Source organism: Ischnura elegans, chromosome 6, assembly GCF_921293095.1.
Source record: "Ischnura elegans chromosome 6, ioIscEleg1.1, whole genome shotgun sequence".
NCBI classification, from domain to species: Eukaryota; Metazoa; Arthropoda; class Insecta; order Odonata; family Coenagrionidae; genus Ischnura; species Ischnura elegans.
Genome location: NC_060251.1, coordinates 116,600,521 through 116,621,944, shown reverse-complemented (window position 1 = coordinate 116,621,944; position 21,424 = coordinate 116,600,521). Strand labels below are relative to the sequence as shown.

Sequence of the window (21,424 nt, the reverse complement as noted above, 5' to 3'; positions counted from 1 at the left end):
GAATTTCCCTCCGTTTGATAGGGTAATAATATTCCATATTTAAGCCAAGCCCTACCTTCTAGCAGGTTACTCTGCTACCTGCCGCTCCTCCCTACCGTTTGAAATTTTTCACTTTTCATTTAACCACGAAAAATTGATATCTTCATTCAGAAATCTAATAGCGTGAAATACGTTCTCCAGGAGTGATTATCTTTCGATTTAGGCAATTAAAAAAATAATAGGAAACCACCCTATTCTGAACGCAATCGTAAAATTATAAATTTCATATTATTTCTTTTTGGTGTAAGGACAAATAAAATTATGTATTTAAATTCTATATTTGCAGTAATTTTACATATTTTTCAAAAAGTTTATCGTGCAACAACCAGGAGGTCCAACTACGGTCGCGCCGCATTTCCTTCTCCTTAACCGTGGTTCCATTAAGTTCGGCTTAAAATGTGCTATCTTCCTCACTCAACGAAGCAGTGATATTCGCATAATTTATTGATAAAATTCGGGGCTAAAAGAATAATTATTATTAAAGTACTCCTCAATTTAAGGTAGGTTTGCGTGAGGCATTACTCGAATTACCCCGGCCTTGGTCCCCACCCAAATTGAATTTCCCTCTTCAGTTCACAACGAGGACCATTTCCTTTCTTTCTATCCATAATTCCTAATTTATCTTCCTCCCCCATCCTGGCTTACCCAACTTCTTTCCTTCTAACAGAATAGGGCAGTTTCCTTCATCAAAGAAAACGAAAGGCATTGATTGCGATTCGTTACCCACCATTCATAATATACATATTATTTGGTTTAAGAAATCCCAGTTAAGACGAATGTTAATGGACAACTTTAACCTCATTTGAAAAAGGTCAGATTGTCGCCCATGCGATGCCGCTCCACGTGATGTCACAGGGACCTAGTTTCTATACGACTAGATGGGAGATTTTCCATCGTCTGTGATTACCAATGCATGCATGAGGCGCAGAGCTCAGGAGAACATGTCTTAATAATCACTTATTAAAACTGGTTAAGGTCGGAAAGTTTTCTTCGTTTGATAAGGTATTAATAATCCTTATTTAAGCCAAGCGCTACCTGCAAGCAGGGTACTCTGCTACAAGCCTGCATCGTCATAGCCTCGCACCAAGGTGGGCTCGCTCAGCTTCAGCCGGAACCAGAATGACGTCACAAGGGCTTTTCCCAGCATTCATACTTAGCCTTCGCATTTTCGCGCCCTTGAAAATTTTTACTTTTCATTTAAATGCAAGAAATAAATATGGTCATTTAAATATCTATAAGGGTGAAATAAGTCCTCCAGATGTAATAGTCTTTCGATTTAGGCAGTAAAAATATTGGAAACCACCATATTGCAGTCATTCCTATCGTCCAATAACAATTGATAAAATATTTAAGAATGACATTTAAATGGCATATCAGAGAAACATGAATAAATAAAAATAGACTATATAATTATATAAAGATATACAAGAAAAAAGAAATGAAAAAAGCGTGGTACTTCAAATATTTAATTATTGAAAATAATTCTGCATGCAATTACAAAAATATAGGAGAGACAAAGGTAATGAAATCGTTATAACTATAACATAGCACACAGGGATACAAAAATCATTTTTAAAAATCCACAATCAGTAAAAAATAATAAAAAACGTGTTAAGGAAACATGCATTTAATAGGCATAACAGGAATTATAATATCTCACAATCAATATCAAGTCACACCAAGGTATAGGGGAGCAATAAAAATAAATATCACTAAAATATGCATTAGAATAATATTTCTTTGATAGTGAAAAAAAAATTCCGGCAGGTGCATTTCAAAATAGTTTATTTCTTAAAATAAAGACTGCAACACCCATTCAAATAATGATTGTAATGAAAATGAATTTAAAAAAACAGATTTAATGCTAAAAATTGGTGCATACAAAGAAACTGAAAAATGAGATCCTCAATAGTACCTACATGAAATACCATCAGTAGTACAATACCTGACAATCAATGAAATAAAGTTATATACAAGGAAAACAATATAAACAGAACGAAATTACTCGAGCAAAATATTGGATAAAATTCTATCACCGTACATCTTCTAAGAATCATTACAGCATTTGAAATTGCACTTGGATACCACACTGCTTTAGCCAGAGGAAAGTCTAACGCTACAATTCAACATTAATAATTCATTCGCATCATTCATTGAATTCCTTAGACTTTCCTCTGTTACTCCCCCTCCCCACGTAGAGGGAGCAGTTTGGATTTGAGGGAGAGGGAGGGTGGGGAAGGATTGATAGTGAAAGCATGGGACATTAGTGTTAGTGCTAGTGTTACTACTATTATTACTACTACTACTACAGCAAGCAAAAAAAATCACTCACTCATTCACTCATCAAGCGACATTCATTCACACACCTGCGATAAAGCCCATGATTAAGTTGCCATGGTAGCAGACCCCGGTTCGAAAACACTATGAACCTAAATATATTGCTCCTAGTTAAGATACGCAGGGCGACGACCTAGAACTTGTCGAACTATTTTCCTAGTAGATACGCTACGCATGTTGCAAACCTAAGAATCTAGTTTCCTAACGGATTAATACCTACTCTCCTGCCTAAATCTCCCGCAATGCTGTAAAAAAGAAATACATAACAATAAACAAATAACAATAAATCACACAGCAATAAAAAACACACACAAATAGTTCACAGTTCACTGATGAGAAGAAAACAACTCTAGGCCTTCTCTTTCTTCATATTCTTCAATCTTCGACTCTTGAGATTCTACAGTTCGACGCATTTCTTCTCCGTGACAACGCAGCATTCAACAGAATCTCCAGCTGCAACAGAGGGAACCATTTGTACTAACGAAAAAACTAACTACCGCATCAGGGTTTAATCCCACGACACTAAAAATTAAATTTGGAATTAGAATAACTACAGGCTTAGTCAGCACTGGTTGAGGCACATCAAATAAACCTTTAAATTATGCATGCAAAATGGTGTATTCGAGTATTACCGGAATAAATGTTTGTTATTTAAATAAGTGCCATTTAATTGTATCAAAATGAATTACTTCATTATTTATCTTGTTGATTTCGAAAAAAGATTTAGAGTATTAATCCAGTCTTTCAAGCTAGAGTAGTTGAACATGGGTATTATTGTGCCTCATCACTGTATTTATAATTGAATGACTATTATGCATGGGTGTATACCTGTTTTTATTACATGAATGTCACTTAAAAACATTCAGTCCCACGAATGATTCAGAAAATTTAAACATTTACAAATATGAAAACAAACATGAAAAAAAGGAACTGTAGATATAAATTTAATTTTGAATTCAATGGAGAAATAAGAACAATAGCGTCTCAATTGGGTCTCAATGAAGGATTCCAATAAATAATGTGAACCTATTCGGAAACAAAAATGATACCTCCATTGATAAAGCTATCTTCATGGTCCATTAAAAAATTGCAATCTTACCAAAGAATAGGACTAAGGGGGGGGGGACCACTCTCATAAGTTGTAGACAAACTTTTCAGTGCTAGGTAATTGCATAAAGAATAATAGCTTAATATCATTGGCTCGTAAATATTGATTTTCAGTTGAAAAACAACGATTATCTACAGGCTTGGTTAGCACTGAATGAGGCACTTGCAGTAAATCCATTTTCTAATGCATGCAAAATGATGTATTTGAATGTGACCGGATTAAATCGGTTCGTTATTTAAGTGGATAGCAATTCCGAGTGATATTAAGTTCTATCAAAATAAACCACTCTACAATTTATCCAATTGATTCCATTAAAAATTTAAAGTGTTAATTTATTGTTTAAATTTAGTGCAATAGATTCTAGTATATTTGTGTAGTATTGTGCTAAAGCGTTGCACATAAGATTGAATGACCATTTTGCATTCGTGGATACCTGTTTTCACATTAATGTTACACAAAAACATTCATTACCACAAATAATTCAGAAAATTAAAATATTTACAAATAGTACATAAATTGGCACTGGAAATATTGATTTAATGTTGATGTCAACAAAGAAATAAGAGGAATAACGTCTTAATGCAGTCTGAAGGAAGGATTGAATTAAAGAAAGTGAACCTACTTGGAAACGACTAGGAAAAAACTACCCTCATGATCCTTTTCGAAAAAAATAACAACCTCATTAAAGAATATGACAAAGGGTGAAACCACTGTGTCCTATATAGAAGATGGACTTTTCAATGTAAGGCAATTCCAAAAAGGAGAATTCCTCAATAAAATTGGCTCGTACATTTTCTTATCGACTGGAAAACGCTAAGAAGAAACGCATTACGCAAAGAAGCAATTTAACAAAATGGAATTATTTAAACTAACAAGTAAGTCAGAATTTCAGTTTAGCAAAAAGTGGTTTTTTCCTTATGTATGAACAGAAGTTAATTTTTTTATGTGCAGGGTGGAAACATGGTCATTAGCTGAAATAACATAAAATTCATTCCTACCATTTCTCAAGTGCGTCCCACACGTGAAGATCCAGATTACCAATCCAGACTAGTTCTGTCCTCATCTCAAATTTAAAATTGAATTCCAGCGATGAGTTGCAGCTGCAAATAGAAAAATGCAAATTACAAGAGAAACTCAACTTTACAAACGTGAAAAGACTGTACAAAAAACTTTTAACTTAAATGACTTTGAAAATTCGTCTGAGTAATAATGATAGCTAATAACAAGAGAATGATATTAGTTGTTTAGATAAATCATAAAATGGATAAAATAAGTTTACAAAATAATTGCAATCATTAATTGCTCTAGCTGTTTATTAAACTGGAATTGCAGAAAACGTGTGTCATAAGTCTTCCCATTAACGTTAAAATTTAACTTGAAATACAAAGTATGACTTCGGCTGTTCACTTAAAATCGTACAATTTTGACGGAAAAATCCTCCTTTACACACTTTATTTTATCAAATAATTAAGGATTTTTATTTATAAGTGAGGTCTCGAAACATTTGATTATAAATAAAAACGGAAAATAATCTTACTGTTACGTGATGGCGCCATCAACGAAGTTTCTTCAAGGAACGGAGAAGCATGCTATACGTCTTCTTCGACCGTTGTCTTTTGATCGTCAAATCCGGCGATGACTTGAGCCTAGGAAGAGGTAGGATTAGTAGCACATGCAAAAATAAAAATAACACTTACACAAAATACCCCCAAAGCCTCGCATACACTCCATGACAACATACAGCAGGTAGCTCTGCACCTAAAACGGTGACAAAGTCCTATTTCTGTACGCTGCAATGGATTAGCGTGCATGCAAAAACCTTGGTTCAAAAGGCTAAAATTAACGCACGCATGTCGATCGCCTATCCTTACGTTACGCAAATCATTCGGCCCGAATGGCCCAAATCAAAGCTAACACTCGCATTATCTTCTTGTCTTGGTCCTCTTCTGTCTTCTTTTCTTCAAATCCAGCGATGACTTGATTCTGTGAAGAGGTAGGATTAGTATACACATGCAAAAATATAAATAACACTTCCCTTCCCTACCCTCCCAAAAACACACCCAAAATAAAGACAAAAGGGAAGTATACCATATCACACACACAAGCACACACACACACACCCCTACCTATTTTTGAGCTCATAATCTAAATAAACCATACTAAGGTTCATGAAGCATGCTTTTTTCCTATTCATTTTGATATTATACCTTTAGCGCTATTTTCACCATTTTCTCAACCTTGTTCATGGCCAATTTTTATATTCACGTGATTTGGTACCATTTATCATATACCTCTCATTTATTTTAACCATATAACCATATATTCACAATTTTTTAATGTGAGAGTCAATTTTGACTCTATGCTTTGTGTTCATTTGATTGACGTCGTCACTGAGATCTCAAGTACCTTTATACCTTGATTCATACCAAGTGTTTTGTGTGTGTTAATTGAATAAATCTGTAAAAGACGTATAAATATAAACCCTTATTATCGCCCAAAAATATCGCTCCTATGCCTAAAACTTGTAGCGATTAACAGCCTATCATTTCCCCCGCCCACTGTTGAGTATTTCTCTTTTTCTTTGCAGTAGAATACTTGAATTTCTTCATTTGGTGATTTCACTTTTCGATGCTTCGAAGACACTTTCCCAAATCTTGATTCTGTAAAGAAGAGGAAAGATAATTCAATTTAGTGTATACCTCCAAAATCACGGATGACCACAGCAGCGCATAGAATTCAATCTTTATTCAAAACATTTAGAATATTATTATTACTTGAAAATTAAATTTATACGACTATGATAAATGAGAAACATTCTGAAAGCATAGAATGATGAGCATGAAATGTCAATTAAGTTAAGTATTATACATACACTAATGGATATTAGGTAAATATTTAGCCAACAATTAAGGTTATGCCCTTTTGGAGCATTTAAAAGTAAATAACATGAGCAAAGTGGAAATTAAGTGAAAGTTAAGTTATAGAAAAATACAAAGTGTAAAATAACGTCTTGTTCTTATAATATTCCCATTCACTGATCTTCTATTGCTGACAAGCGAAATCAACAATAGCAAAGCCAAAATACAGCTACGTTTTAGAAGAAACAGCTACGTTTTTAAGTGATCGTATTATGATTACCGTAACCGAAGGATTTCATTTGGTTTTTATTGAAAGTTGCTTCAATACTCGTGCTAATGCGTATTCACCGAAGATTACTTCAGGGGTGGCTTAATCACTATTTCAATCTAAAAATCACACATACAATTAGCGACAAAAACAAATGACTAGATTCAATGTATGCTGATCCAATGAAAATAACATTTTTAAAATAACCAATCCGTCAATAGCAGAATTTCCCAGTTTCACTGGAGTGTTGAGCGAGATAAATCGAAGAAACGCACTAATATGCCCAGGGTGTCTTTAAATTACGCATACTTATTCCTTAACTCACACTAGGTCAGTTATTTAATCAGCGCATGAGGTGTTATACACCATATGTTGTAAAATTAATTGTTTGAGGCGTAACTATGTGAAAGCGATTCATAATTAAATTAAGAAAGAAGAACTTTGTACTTTCACATTAATATTTAATCACGACCATGGTTTCAACGTTAGACGTCATCATCAGGTGAACTCTACAGAGGTCCATCACATCCTTTTATACCAGGCTAGGAGGGGCATCCTCCCCCTCCTAGCCTGGTATAAAAGGATGTGATGGACCTCTGTAGAGTTCACCTGATGATGACGTCTAACGTTGAAACCATGGTCGTGATTAAATATTAATGTGAAAGTACAAAGTTCTTCTTTCTTAATTTAACCATATGTTGTAGTAATAAAATTTAAAATCTACGCATGAAATCCATTGTGACTTTATATAACCGATATGTACAATAATTTATAGCTTGTCGATAACAATATCGATTTACGTCTGCGACTATCAATTACGGTCCAATTTGCGATTACATGACATTAAAATCGATAAATTTAACGTAAATCGATATTCATCCTCCCTTTAAATCAACAGAAAAGTTGCATAATACATTTATCGTTCGGAAAAACTGACGATAAAAATAGTTGATGCAGTAAGATGAAGAGTGTAAATACTGCAATTACCAAAAATCATGTTTAGTTTACAATTTAAGTCAATGTTGGGTGTACACCTTCAACAAATAATATCCATCTCTTGACACATTTTGTGTTACCAATATATCTTGCCATTTTATTATACAGACTTATAAAGGCACAACAATAACGCAAAATAAGAATTAAAATATATGCGAATGTCATGATTGAAGGATGAAGGAGTTGAAGACGCCTATGGTGATAGCAGGGAAGTAATCAAACAGCTAAGGGGTGAAGAAAACTTTATTGAGTTAGGTGATTGGAACACCGTCGTCAGCGAAGGTCAGGATGGAATAATAATTGGAAAATATGGATTAGAAATCGAAATAAAAGAGGAGAAAGGATCCAGAAATTCTGGACAGAACACAAATTAATGGTTGCAAACACGCTGTTTAGGAATTACATGCGAATAAGATAGACATAGAAAATGCCAGGAGGAAAAAGAAGATTTCAACTACACTATATTTTAGTGAGATCAGAGATTTAGGAACCACGTTAAGGGCATGGGGAAGCTACATGGATGTAGATATCGACACTGATCATAATCTAGTGATGATGAAATGCCATCTTAAATTCAAAAAATAAAATATATCAGCGAATAGCCAATGGAAATAAGTGTGCAGAATGAGCTAAAAAATTAAACAAAGAAACGTAAGCAAGACGGAAATGGATCCGCCTGAGATATCAGTTAAACTACCCGAAAAACATCAGAAGCGGAAATTCTAGGCAGAAATTCGCTGAGAAAAAGGCATTATTCACGGAAGAAATCTTAGACCTCATTAAAGGGGGGAGAATTCTTATAAATGCGAACTCTAATGAAGGATAGGCTTGTTACAATAGAATAACGAATTATATTTGTCGCAAACTCTATCTATGATATCTATTCGACTGGAGTTATACCAGGCCCAAAAAGAAGACCGCATAGAAGTGTGAAGATTTTCGGACCATCAGCCTGACGGATTTCGGATGAAGGAAGAGAAAACGTACAAGAGAAGAAATTTCGGCTCTTAGGCAGCCCATTGAGAGGAGAATGGAGAAGAAAAAAAATCTAATTTCATAGTATTTGTGGAGAAATGTAGAATCGATAATGCGGAATGGAATTCAATGGTTAGAATTCCTAAATAAATTTAGAGAGGGCCGCAATGATTGTAGAATTTAGTTCAGTGTGTATAAAAACCAAGTACCTGCGCTACAATACGGACCCAATGCTGAAAAATTAAGAATAGGAAAAGAATTCAGAAAAGGGTGTGGTTGGCTATCCATAATTTTCGTTTGCATCGAGAAAATCGTCAGTGAAATCAAAGAGAGGGCTCTGGGTGTGAATATCCGCTGAGAAAAATTAGAATTCCACGATTTGCTGACGACATCGCAGTCATAGCCGAGACAGAGAAGGATTTGAAGAAGACTGATAAATATGGAAAGGTCAGATATCTGCTGAAAATTAACCAAAAGAAGACAAAGCTGCAGCAGAGGAGAGGAGGCCTATACAAGCATTAATCTGGGGAAGCATAAAATTAAAGGAGTGAATGTCAAGTAGGTAGGTAGCCGAATAACCAACGATGAACTGCCGAGCCGAAAGCCGAGCAGTAGCCGAAAAGGGCAGGCGGAAAGGCTTTCTAATAAAATGAAATCTTCTAACATCTGAGAATACAAAAAGTGAGGAAACAATTCATCAGATGCTACACATGAGGGGCGAGGCTTGGACGTTGACAGGTGCTGAGAAGTCAATATGTGGTGCTACCGAGGAATGATGATGATGATAAAATAGATCGACCGTGTGAGTAACGAGGAAGTGCTAATAAGTGTGGGAGAAAAGAGAACCCTCCTAAAAACCTTAAGCAGAACTGGGCATTTCAGTTGGCAAAATTGTGATAGCACGATTCAGATGCTGATTGTGAGCAAGAAATTAATACTAAGTAGAATAGCGCAGTGGAAGAGGGCTTCCTATATAAACAAGTACCTCCTAACAGCTGATAATACAATCAAAGGACTAAGGAAAGAACTCATCATATGCTACCTACGTATGAAGTATGTTTCTCTATGGAAGCGATGCTTTGACGTTGACAGGTGCAGAATAGCCGATAGTGTAAGTATTTGAAATGTGATGCTAGCGAAGGATGATGACGATCAATTGGACCGTCTGAGTCGGTAATGATAAGGAACTAAGAAGCGTGAGAGAAATATGAAGTGTCCTAAAAACCTTTCGGAGAAGATGGGACAATTTAGTTGGTCACATTATGAGGCATGATGAAGACAATCGTTGAAGGACAGGTGGAAGATAATGCATGCAAGGGGCTGCCTCGAATGAATAAAATAGGAGAGGATGTAAAAGAAAAGAATTACGTCACTATAAAAAGTCTATCCTTCAGGAGAGAAGAACAGAGACCTGCGTCAAACTACCTTTAGATTACATTGTGGACTTATGATGGGAGTGACTATCAAAATCTAGACTGGGTATGGCTAAAAAAACGGATGCCTGTTTATAGAACGACAGTATCTAGGCTCGCGGATGTCTACCCTGCCGATGAATTATCGAGGAAACCGAATTGACATTGAATACTTCATATGCTTTCGATGATGGTAACTTGGTACGATCCATGAACTACAAAAAGCTTATGAAAAATAAGTAAAAAAATAGTAGATTCACGACATTAAAATCATGTAAAATGAAGTATTACATTAAACTTAGGCAAAAAGACTGCTAAGAAGGCTTCTTAACTGACATTCAACCTTTCGGGTAATACACGTCGTGAGTATAATTAAAAATAGCCTTAGTAGTATAGTATATTTTATTATGGCCATCAAAGGTTGATGTTGATGTCTTCCGCAAAAAAATACGTGCAGAATCTGAACGAACACAGATCACCTCCTTAATTACCGTTAACTACAGGTAAATTGATAGAGATATATGGTATTTATTGTTTTCAACTCGGCATTGGACTAGTTTTTTTCCAACCGTCCCTACGATATTTCGAGGGTTGCTCCAGTTTTATTCAATTTAGAATGCCTCGCATAAATTAAAGCATCGTGATGAATGAAATGAACTCTGAATACGAAGCCCATACACATTGTTGCTCAGCATTTCACTTCTTCTATAATCTCTTCGCATTATATCTAAAGCAGATTCATCCCTACTGTGTTTGAAGACCAAACATGTCCACGATATTGCGAGCAAAAGCGGGGAAAACTGGGATCATTTGTTTATCAATTGCGTTCTGTGAGTTAACTCACGACCAGGGACTAATGCAGGAGGCATCGCTTACGGCATTAAAAGTAAAATGGCCTCCACAGCCCGTTTTTAATGAGACACGAAATGGCACATCCCAAAGCTCAAACTCACGTAAAATGCTAAATTTACCGCAAAAATCGTCAAGTACAAGAATGCATGCTAATATGCTAAAGGAAATTTCATCATCATCATCAGTGATTACTGTCCTTAGACAGGTTTCCACTGGACTTCTCTCCATCTTTCTCTATCCTGAGCATCCTCCTTTAGGTCTTTGTATTCTCTTCCTCTTCTTATATCATCCAACATTCCCATCCTCCTTCTTCCTCTTCCTCTCTTTCCTTCTATCTTCCCTTCTATTATTCTCCGTTCCAAACAATTCCTTCTTAATATATGCCCTAACCAACTTGCCTTCCTCTTATGAATCATATGTATTAATTTTCTTTCCTCGCCTATTCTTCTTAGAACTTCCTCATTCTTCACTCTGTCAGTCCACTTCACTTTCAACATTCGTCTCCATACCCACATTTCAAAACTTTCTAAATATCTCTCCTCCTTCTTTTTAACAGTCCATGATTCACATCCGTACAACACTACACTCCACACAAAACATTTCATAAACCTCTTCCTCATCTCTATTGGAATTCTTTTTGCTGTTAACAATGCTTTTACCTTTCCATACGCTCCTTTACCTATTGATATCCTTCTTCTTATTTCCTCAGTACAACTTCCATTCCATCTTACCAGACTTCCCAAATATTGGAAAGTCTGTACTTGCTGTATGATATTTCCTTCTAAGGATATACAAACACAACCTTCTTTTCTGCTGATTCTCATCACCTTGGTTTTATTTATGTTTAAGTTCATTCCAAATTCCCTCCCCACATCCATTATATCATCCATCACTTGTTGTAAATCTTCTTCACTTTCTGCCAGCACTGCCTGATCATCTGCATATTTAATTGTTTTTATTCTTTCTCCTCCTATTACAACTCCTCTAGCTTTTTCTAAAGCTTTCTCCATCATTTTTTCTGCATAAACATTGAAGAGCTCTGGAGAAAGGCAGCACCCTTGCCTCACTCCTCTTCCTATGCCAATTTCTTCTGTTTCATCATCTCCAATTTTTATAACTACTACCTGCCTACAATACATCTCCTTTATTAATCTCCTATCTTTCCAATTAATGCCAATGTCTTTCAAAATTTTCAATAACACATTCCAATTAACCTTATCAAATGCCTTTTCCCAATCAATAAAGCAAATGTACAAATCTCTATTCACTTCCATCATTCTTTCTCCTATCATCCTCAAGCATCCTATTGCATCACGAGTCCCTTTACCCTTTCTAAATCCAAATTGATCTTCTCCCATATTTTCTTTAATTCTTCCTTCGATTCTTTTTAATATAATCCTTGTAATTACTTTGGTAACATGGCATAGAAGACTAATTGTCCTATAGTCTTTACATTCTTTGGCATTACATTTCTTTGGTATTGGTATTAGAATAGTTTTAAGTAGATCATCAGGCCAGCTCCCGGTATCATATATTCTATTGATTAAATTTGTTAGTCGACTCATTGCACTGTTACCTAGGTTCTTTAATGCTTCTGATGGTATTCTATCGCATCCCATTGCTTTCCTTTCCTTGAGATCCTTGATTGCCTTTTCCACTTCTCTTCTCAGTATGTTTGGTCCTCTATTCACCTCTTCACATTCCCATTCCTCTTCCAGCTCCATCTCAGAATGATCATCTTTACTATCATATAGTTCTTTCACATATTCTTTCCATATGTTTTTGTTTTCCTCAACACCTGTTGTTATCTTTCCGTATTTATTTAACATTCCTTGTTTACTTATTTTCTTTGGCTCTCTTTTTGTGAACTTTTTAGCTGTTTTATACATTTCTTCCAATCTCCCTTGTTCTTCTAGGACTTCCATCTTTTCGCATTCTCTCTCCATCCACTCCTCTCTTGCCTTATCAGTTAATCTTCGTAGTTCATTGTTAAGTTTCCTATATTGCCCTTTTCCTTCTTCAGTGTGAACATTTTTCCACTTTCTCCTTTCCTCCATTTTATCTATCATGCTCTGAGTGATCCATTCCTTCCTATTTCTTTCCTTTTGTACAACACCAACTTCCTCTTCTAAGACTTCCCATATTACATCCCTAATGTTATTCCATTCTTCTGATACCTCATTACTTTGTCTTACATCTTCCAATTTTTTCTCAACATTTTTATTATATGCTTCATTCTTCTCATTTTTCAGCTTTTTTACATCCCATTTCCTTATCAACCTCCCTTTCTTAACAAGCTTCAATCGTGTTCTTATATCAGTAACTAGAAGATTGTGGTCAGAGTCAGCATCTGCTCCTGGGTAGGTTTTTGCCATTTTAACACTATTCTTAAACCTTTGATTGACAATAATAAAATCTATCTGATATCTTGAAATATCTCCAGGTGCTTTCCACGTGTACAACCTTCTTTTATGATTTTTAAACCAAGTATTTGCAATCCATAACTCCAAGCGCTCACAAAAATTTATCAATTTTTCTCCTCTTTCATTTCTACTTCCAAGTCCATAATCTCCAACTACATTCGTCCTTCTTCCATTCCCCACTACACTGTTCCAATCTCCCATCATTATAGTTCTTACTTTGCCTTTTCCATTTTCTTCATATACTTCCTCTATTTGCTCATATATCCGTTCAATCTCTTCTTCTTCTGCATCTGATGTTGGCAAGTACACTTGAATAATTAATGTATCTACTGGCTTACTCAGTATCTTGATAGCCACTACTCTATCGCTTACTGGCATAACTTTAGTTATATTTCTCTCCAAATTCTTTCTGTATATCAACCCGACTCCATTTTCCTTAGATTCCCCTCCCTTATAAATAATCTTATAATCTCCTGAATCAAATTCTCCTTCTCCTTCCCATCTTACTTCACTTAATCCTAGAATACTGATGTTGTGTCTCACCATTTCTTTCTTCACATTTTCCAACTTCCCTTTCCTATTCATTGTTCTGACATTCCATGTTCCTATTCTCAATGCTGATGTTACCTTTCCCTTCTTCTTTCTCTTCTCTTTCAAACCACACAGTTCTCCTGGGATAGTGCCCACCCGGAGATCCGAATGTGGGCATATTACTCCGGAATATTTCTTATTCTCAGGAATCACCATGCTTTCATTGTAGTCCAGTGGGACTAGGGATACCGTAAGGGTCTTTAATGCGGTGGTTTCCCCTTGCCTTCCGCATCCTATGCCGTTGACCTTGTGAGTTCATCCGCCTTTTGGAATGATTTCCCATTCCAAGGGCAAGAGGGTGCCCTAACCCCTGTCCGCTCATCCATCCTCTACAGAGGTTGTTGGCTTTGACAGGGGGGTCTCCTTATCCCGGGAGATACTCGGTCCCTGTGTCGTTAGCCGTTTTTAATAACGTTGCCCCCTCTCCACCACGAGGGGGTGATCATCAGGATTTTCCTTTCATTGAACCAAGGACCAAAAGGCATTACCTTGGTTCTCCAGTACTTTTAGAGAGGAAATTTACCCTTTTTAAAAGGACTGCACACCCAATTGACGAAAAAAGCACCAGTTCAATGATGTTTAATTTCATGGCCTACGATTCCCCTACCACTCAACGCAGACAGGAAGCGCTCGCATGGCCACGTAAGGGTAAGGAATTTTTCTTAAGAACGTGAGCCTGCTACGCACCTGGGAAAACAAAAGAAATACGCTGACCAGAGGGAGACGGCAGTTCGCGGGGCAGTCGACAGGTGTACGCAAACGAAGGCAGAATAAAGTGTAATTCTCCCCGACATGTGACTTTTTTCTGCGCGACTTTCCTTATTCTCCTGCGGATGACGAGGACAAGAGCGCCCGTCAACTTACAATGCACAAATTGAGGTCAGAGGACCTCTTTAAACACAGCATTGGAGGTAATTACACTATCCTCTGTTAAACGCACATGATTACTCATACTTACGTATCAACAGGAGGCTTGAATGCGGAATCAGCCGCATTTTGATAAAAGTTATTTAAAGAATGCGATATATTGTTGCAAATGAACAAATGTATCAGTTTTTGCGCCGTTAACTTCAGGAATATTTACCGGTTGTTTTTTTTTATGTTGTTGTTTTAATTATTTAAAAACCAATTTTAGAAAACAATAGCAATATTTAGGAAGTAAGATATGCCGTCGCATGTTCTCTCATACATTCTGTGCATTTTGGTACCTCATTTGTAGAGTTTTGATTACGTATAAGTTGAGAAAAAGGTATCTATACAGTAGAAATAACATAGAAGATAGGGGAACCGCGTTTGCCAAGAGCAAGGAAAGCGAGAATATTGCGGTAAAAAACTTGTAACCACCTTTGTTTAATGCATCGTTAATTAAAAATGAATTTTTTTTAATTTACCGAGACCCTCAATTTTAAATAAACACAGTTCTTGGTTACTTTGTGCTACAATAATTAATTACGTCTCACATTGGGAAAATTGCGATTTCGAAGATAACGATGCTGTTACATAGGTATTAATTCAGGAAGAGGATACAGATTAAAGGTTTTTGTATATATATGTAGGAAAATTCAAAGAAAGGCTCGAAGAATTTATGAATACGAACATATTTTGGCAAGAGTTGTCGGAATTATTGGATCAAAAGGAGCATAGGCATGGAAAAGCTCAAGTTTAAGAGAAAGAAACGTGAAATTGCTTTGACAAGGGGAGATCATGAACCCCATTATAATGATAACAACATTTTCCTAATGTCTATGCTTGCTTCAATTAAAATTATTTATGTACTTGTCGCCGTATGATGATCAAAATGAAGACGAAAAAAAAGCTATGCAAAAGTTGCTAGGGCAAAGGCTCGAACCCTGGCCCCTGTGTGAGAGTCGTCGACGGTACCACTGTACCAACTGCCCGACACAAAAGAAATCGCGCTATTTTAGCATTATACATTATTATTGTATTGGGCTTGTTTAAAGTACCGCATGAAAATTAATTAATTACAGCCAAACTACGGCCCTATCATTAGAACCACTACCAGTTTAGAGATGTGTTCGCCATTCCGAATGCCATAAAAATACGGAATTGGAAACCCCCACCTCCCCTTGTGAGTAAAATTCGTCCTCTTCAACGAGAGCGAGAACTGCCTTTGCAGTTTCATTTGCCATTTTGGGATTAGTAAATACATGTACTTTACCATTTATATTAAAATAATCTGCACGCTCATTTATCCATAATGAACGTGGTCTCCGAATAGAATGTCGATATTCTTCATCGCTGTCTATCGTATTTTCCGAGAGCTGATGAAGCTGCATGCGCGCCATGCCATCTGCCCTCAGATTAACTCTGATAACAAGCAATGAACGGCGGAATATCATCAGTTAAAGTATAAACGGAGATAAAAGCCCAAAACCGAGTTAATGCATCTGGTGAAACGCGATTGTTGTAATATCTCGGTCTTTGGACTGTTATCCGAGTTAATTCAAATATCCTCGTTGGTGAAACTGGCCCTAAGACGGTAGACTTCGAACAAAGGATATGGAAAAGGAAAACAAAGATGTTAAAAGAGAAGAATAACGAAGGCGTGAAAAGATTAGCTGATGGAAGTATCGAGTGAAGAACTGAGTCAAACCAATCTTAGGATTATTGACTAGTGGTGTTGAATTGTCATGATCCATCAACATTCAAACAATTTCTATCTAAATAAAAGAATAGTGAAGCCTCCACATAATGCACAATCATATATTTTGAAGCATTACAATTGACTACTCTCGGCTGAGCTTTGAGCCACCGAGTTCGTCCACCGGGTTGCGGATGGTGGATCAACCTCTAGATATAGTGTTTAGCTGCGATAAAAGCGAGTTTACTTGTCGAATAAGCAGACGTGGGCAAAAAGAAGTGGCATTCCGAGGTGGTATGGGTCTATCCGTGGGTAAGATAGGCCATCCAAATGATACATCAAGCCTGTGAAGATACCGTGACTTGGCGACGGGAGGCCGCCAACAATTATACCTCGCATCACCCGGGGGAGAGGGCAGCAGCTCTTCTTCATATGAGTTAAGGTGGAGACCACGGTGGTCAGTACAGCGACACTCATTTCACTGCAGGCGTGGCTTCATTTACTTTTACGGCTGTAGTAGTATGGAAGGCAAGGAAAACCACCACATTATTATTCCGAGGAGTTGCAGCTACTCCAGCTATTAAATAATGAGACATGATGGAATTCCCTCAGGTAAAGAATTCCGGAAGTAAAGTAGTCCCCCATTCCGATCTCCGGGCGGGGACTACCCGAGAGGGTACATCGGTCAATTGTAATAAAGTTATGAGGATAGGCACATGGAATGTGAGATCACTTAGGAATTGCAGTAATCTAGAAAACCTTAAAGTGGAAATGGAAAGATTGAATATCGACGTGCTAGGAATCAGCAAAAAGAAATGGCCTGAGGAGAGAGACTTTTGGAGTGGAAGCTGTAGGATTATACACACAGGACCCCTGAACAGTAATGCTGGGGTTGGGATAATGCTCCGAAAGAGCTCCGGAATGCGCATGAAAAGCTTCTTACAGTACAATTAAAGGGCATTTAGGGTAAGATAGAGACTAAGTAGGTAGATACCGTAGTGGTACAGGTCTACATGCCTACGACAGACTACGAGGATGAAGAAGTTGAAGACGTCTACGATGATATCAAGGAAGTAATCAAACAGGTAAAGGGTGAAGAAAACCTTCTTGTTTTAGATGATTGGAACGCTTTCGTCGGCAAAGGTCAGGATGGAAGAATAACCGGAAAATATGGATTAGGAAATAGAAATGAAAGAGGAGAAAGGCTGTTAGAGTTCTGCACAGAACACAAATTAGTGGTTGCCAACACTCTATTTAAGAATCACATGCGAAGAAGATACACATGGAAAATACCAGGAGACAAAAGAAGATTTCAACTAGACAATATTTTAGTGAAGCAGAGGTTTATAAACCAGATAAAGGACTGTAAAAGCTACCCGGGGGCAGATATCGACAATGATCATAATCTAGTGATGATGAAATGCCATCTGAATTTCAAGAAATTGAAGAAATCAGCGAAGAACACCTGGCAATTAGAGAAACTTAAGGAGCCAAAAAATCAACAGGCCTTTCAAGAAGTAGTGGAGCGCAAGATAGGACTAGATCAGTCTGAAAACTCAGTTGAGAATAACTGGATTACCTAAAGAAGTGGTTTTCAGGAGGCCGCTAGAGAAGTTCTAGGGATAAGAAAATGTGTTAAGAAAAAGCCATGGATCACGGATGAAATCCTAGACCTCATTGAAGAAAGGAGAAAGTATAAGAATACGAATACTGAGGAAGGACACGCCTGCTACAAGAGAATAAGGAACGAGGTTTGCCGCCAAGCGAGGAAAGCCAGAGAAGTGTGGAAGAGGAACATATGTGAGGACGTACAAAATAACCTCGTAAAAGGGAAAGTGGAAGCGGCCTATAGAATAGTGAGGAACCATTTCAAGGAACGAAACAAAAAATGTAATAGCATAAGGGGCAGGAATGGAAACATTCTAATTGAAAACGAAGACAAAGCCGAGAGATGGAAGGAATACCTGGAGAAATTATGCAACGGGAGCAAACTTAGCTCAAAAGTTCTCGAAGTGAAGTAGGAAAGTGAAGTTGAAAAGGATGACATTGGAGCAAGCATCTTAAGATCGGAATTTGACGCTGCAGTAAGAGACATGCGAAAGAATAAGGTCCCAGGAAAAGATGAAATTCCAGCAGAGTTAATAAAAAATGCAGGAGAAAAGGTCTTAACTGAACTGTATAAAACTATCTGAGATATGTACTCAACAGGAGATTTACCTAGTGACTTCGAGAAGAACATCATCATTCCCATACCCAAAAAGAAGAGAGCTGAGAAGTGCGAAGAATTTAGGACAATAAGCCTGACGACACATGCGTCGAAGATTCTGGCAAGAATCATTTACAGGAGAATTGAACGAAGAGCAGAAGAATTCCTGGATGAGGGCAAATTCGGATTTAGGAAAAGCAGGGGCACAAGGGAAGCAATTTTGGCTCTTAGGATGATCATAGAGAAGAGAATGGAGAAAAACAAACCAACCTTCATAGCATTTGTCGATTTAGAGAAGGCCTTTGATAACGTGGAATGGAATTCAATGCTTAGAATTTTGAATGAAATCGGCGTACTCTACAGTGATCGTAGAATTATTCATAGTTTGTATAAAAACCAAGTAGCTGTGATCAAATGTGGACCAAATGGTGCAGAAGCGAGAATAAGAAAAGGGGTGAGACAAGGATGTGCGCTTTCCCCCTTAATTTTTAATGTTTACATAGAGAAAGCCATCAACGAAATCAAGCAGAAAGCTTCGGGTGTCAATATCCACGGAGAAAAAATTAGTATGCTGCGTTCTGCTGGCGACATAGCAGTCATAGACGAGACAGAGAAGGATTTGAAGAATAAAAGTACAGCATAGAAGTAAGGAAAAAAATCATCAGATGCTACATATGGAGTATGTTTCTCTGAGGAAGCGAGGCTTGGACGTTGACAGTGTATGTATTTATGTATTTTTCACATGACTATGAGGAGAAAAAAATATTAAAGTATTATGCTCGAAATGCTCCGAAAATTTTACTTGTAATACATATGCTGTATAAGTTTACCAAACGACTCAGATGTTTCTCTCTCTTCCTCGCGCGATGGGTTACTCACCGAAATAATCCTTAAATTCTTTTCCGCTTTCTCCGATGGTTGAATTGTTTGGCTGTGGGAGGGTCTTTCTACCACTGAAATCTAGCTTGGGGCTCTGGGTGAGGGTTAAAGTAGTCAAGTTGCACCATTTGCACAACCAGATCAAGTCAAATAGATTCCCAGTGGACAAGGAACGCGTAAGCAATGCGCGAAGGTCGACTTCGGGGAATAACGAAGAAGGCTGCGCCAGGTATGTGGACCGACTTTTGAAAATGGCTGTACAATTGATACCGAAAAACGTCCTAATATAATGCTATATGCTACGATATGACACGAAGAGTGTAAGGGTGAAGAATGTAAAAAACAATATAGGTATGCAAAGGATGAGTTGTAGCCAATGATCGGGTTATAGCATTGAGCTAGATCAATGAGCGGATTCATCATCTATACTTATATTAACCGTCAGTAACCTCCATTACAAGTCCAATTTATGAGATCTATAGATACTCTGAAAGCATACTAATTCGAAAGTTGAAAGATCCAAGGCAACCAAGGTACATGGACGCCTGAATGGGATGAATAGTATCGGCAAAAGGTAAAATTATTTGACAGATTCATCACTCTTCACGTGACGTAATTCGAATTTGTTGGACAATGTACTGACGCCTAATGAAGATCATTGACCATCAAGACCATTGCAGAGAATATACTTACGAAAAAAATTTCTTGGAAGAAGGAGAAGATGAAGAAACGATAAAAGAATGTCTTTTTGTCTTATTTCGCCTCGTGCTCAACGCATGCACGCAATTATGGAATCAAGTTCTCACCATCGAAAACGTCGGAATCTATTAATTTGTAGCGTAAATAAATACAGAAAAATTAGAAAGGTGGTACTGATTACTCAGTTAATGCCAAAGTTGCTGTAAGTGATGGAACTCCCCCCCTCAGCAATATCGCTGGCCCTACACAAAAGCCTTGCACTTCCTAAAAGCAAAAAAAGTGTTTCCCATACCTTTCCATTAGAAGTGTCTATTCATATTCGGACTAACCTTAATTAAAGGGAACTGTGGCTTATTATAGGTAAATAAAAGGTAATGATTTACTTTGTTTCTAGTTAAAGAATATGCAAGCAAACGTTTATATTGATAGATACCAAAAAAGTCTCCGAGTGCGTCCAGTATAATAACTTCACCCTTCACGTAATTTCAACTAATTAGGGTATCATCTTCAGCTATGAAAGGGTCACCACCACTCAGGTGATCAGTAAACTTGGGGATCATGAAAAACCATTTGGTGAACTCGGGAAAATTAAAAAAATATTCTATATTACCGATAACGAGGCGCACGGTTAACTTTTGATACTTTGCTGATGATACTGCTGCTTCTGATTGACTTGCTGTGCTTTATTAGTACAGTGTACTATTGGAGATTATTGGCAAAAGGAGGCCGTTAACTCGTAGAAGCCTAGGGGAAACCACTATATAATTATTGTGACGAGTCGCTTATACTTCAATCATTACAAAAAAACGGTATTACCTCGAGTAAATTATGCAACTATAATACCAGTCCTCATTCGAATATTACCGAGGCTATACTCAGGAGTGCATCGGTCAATTGTGATAAAATTTTTAAGATAACATGAAACGTAAAATGGCTTCACCGTTGAGGGATGCTACAAAAAGTCAGCAAATACAAAGAATATCTACGACGTATAAGAATCAGCTAAATTAAATGGCCAAAAGTAGAAAATTTAAGGAGTCGATACTACCGTATAATACACGCAGGATCGCTAGCTTAATGAAAGATTGGCAATGGTGAATGCAGCTCCGAAGGTTTTGAAGCCAACGAAAAATGGCTAGAAGATTTAGAAGTTGAGAACGCCTATCAATATATCGCGGA

At 37.1% G+C, this 21,424-nt stretch overlaps 1 long non-coding RNA gene across 1 annotated transcript; it reads right to left on the bottom strand.

Annotated features, from left to right (window-relative positions):
* Positions 1 to 2,252: 2,252 nt before the first annotated feature.
* On the bottom strand, positions 2,253 to 5,335 carry LOC124161569. Its single transcript, XR_006865376.1, has 3 exons — positions 5,022 to 5,335; positions 4,483 to 4,584; positions 2,253 to 2,829 (listed from the first exon to the last, which is right to left on the bottom strand). It is a non-coding gene; the product is annotated as an uncharacterized LOC124161569 (long non-coding RNA).
* Between the last annotated feature and the right edge of the window lie 16,089 nt (positions 5,336 to 21,424).